The sequence below is a fragment of the Elephantulus edwardii genome, unplaced genomic scaffold, assembly GCF_000299155.1.
Source record: "Elephantulus edwardii isolate Elephantulus edwardi_28Jun2011 unplaced genomic scaffold, EleEdw1.0 scaffold00052, whole genome shotgun sequence".
Classification (NCBI taxonomy): Eukaryota; Metazoa; Chordata; class Mammalia; order Macroscelidea; family Macroscelididae; genus Elephantulus; species Elephantulus edwardii.
The window spans coordinates 11,892,849-11,894,467 of record NW_006399802.1 but is presented as its reverse complement, the minus strand read 5'-3'; the positions used below and the strand labels follow the sequence as shown (position 1 = coordinate 11,894,467).

Genomic DNA, 1,619 nt, shown 5'->3' with positions numbered 1-1,619 from the left:
AGATAGGACACATCCCTGGCGGACACCTTTCCCAATTTTGAACCATGCTGTGTCTCCCTGCTCTGTTCTGACAACTACCTCTTGGTCCAAGTATAGGTTTCGCATTATAACGATCAAGTGTTTTGGGATTCCCATTCTTCTCAGAGTCAGCCACACTTTGTTATGATCCACACAGTCAAAAGCCTTTGCATAATCAATGAAACACAGATAGACATTCTTCTGATATTCCCTGCTTTCAGTTAAGATCCATCTAACATCAGCTACAATATTCCTAGTACCACGACCCCTTCTAAACCAAGCCTGGACTTCTGGCAGTTCTGTGCTGATGTGCTGTTCCAGTCGTTTTTGGATAATCTTCTGTAGAATCTTGCTTGCATGTGAAATCAGTGATATTGTTTTATAGTTTCCACACTCTGTTGGGTTCTAAAATATATTCTTTTAAAAACTTAACAGTTCCTGCTCTCAAAAAGTACACAGCTACAAAGAAATGTGAAAACTTAGTTCTACCATGAGATGAAACATGCTAAAATGAAAATGTATACAATATATCAGTACAGAATAAACACTATGCTACCAATTAATTGTACATAAAAAGGAATTCTTCATTCTGGTATCTGAGAAGAAGTGTTTGGGCTAAAAATTTATTCTAAGTCTTAAAAAAAATTTTTAAGAGAAAATATCCTGTGTGTTAGCTTTCAAATATCTGTCAAGTAGGCCCTTCAAAACCAGAAATAAATCATATGTGCTATTTGCCTTTGCATTTTAATTTAGCTTAACAAGCTCTAAAACCTTGTTTAGTGGTGAATATTATACAATTGTGGGAGAAAGATGAGCACCCTCAGAAAGCCAGTGGTCACTGTGCCTTGAAGTCCAGTGGGGTCGGGTGGGTTTGTTACGTAAATGGACATAATCCTCTGCCCTAACGGGTATACTGTTCTGTTAGAACCATTTTCAGAGGCAGTTAATCACAGCCCAGGAGACTGCCCATCCTTCTCTCATGGAGCAGCTGGTGGAGTCAAACCTTCGTGCCTTTGGGATTGCAGTGCAGCTTCTTGCCACTAGGCCCTTAGGAGCCTCTGAAAGCTTGCTGGAGGGTCAGTTATGGGTTAGTTCTGACTTAAAGGTACACAACAATAGCAGGGGATATAGGAATTTTTTAGTGGGAGAAGCAGCTAACTTAGATTTAAAAAAACCAAAAAAACCCTTATCAAAAAAGAACTTAGATGAAATGAACAAACTACATGAAAAGTACAATTTAGCAAAACATAAAATGAAACACAGAATTAGAACTGCCCTGTATAAAAATGGAATGTTATTTTTTAAAAAAAATTGTCCTTAAAAAAAACCCCCAAAATAGAAAAACAACACCACAAAAATACAAACAAAAAAATCAAGATTCAGATGGCTGTAGTGAATTCTTTTTTTTTTTTTTTTTTCTGTAGTGAATGGAATGGGAGTAGATTTGACATATACACAGGAATCGGACAAACACTTTTTCAGGAAATTAAACAAATACTTACTAAATATGGCAAATGTAATCTTAGTAACACATATTGACAAAGACATTATTTTAAAAAGAATGAAAATTATCGACCACTATCCTGCATCTATTCTGCATG

General features: G+C 36.3%; 1 protein-coding gene across 1 annotated transcript in view; it reads right to left on the bottom strand.

Moving 5' to 3' along the window:
• Positions 1-1,619, bottom strand: part of FKTN (fukutin) — a 44,928-nt gene that overhangs the window by 34,486 nt on the left and 8,823 nt on the right. The window lies entirely within an intron of this gene.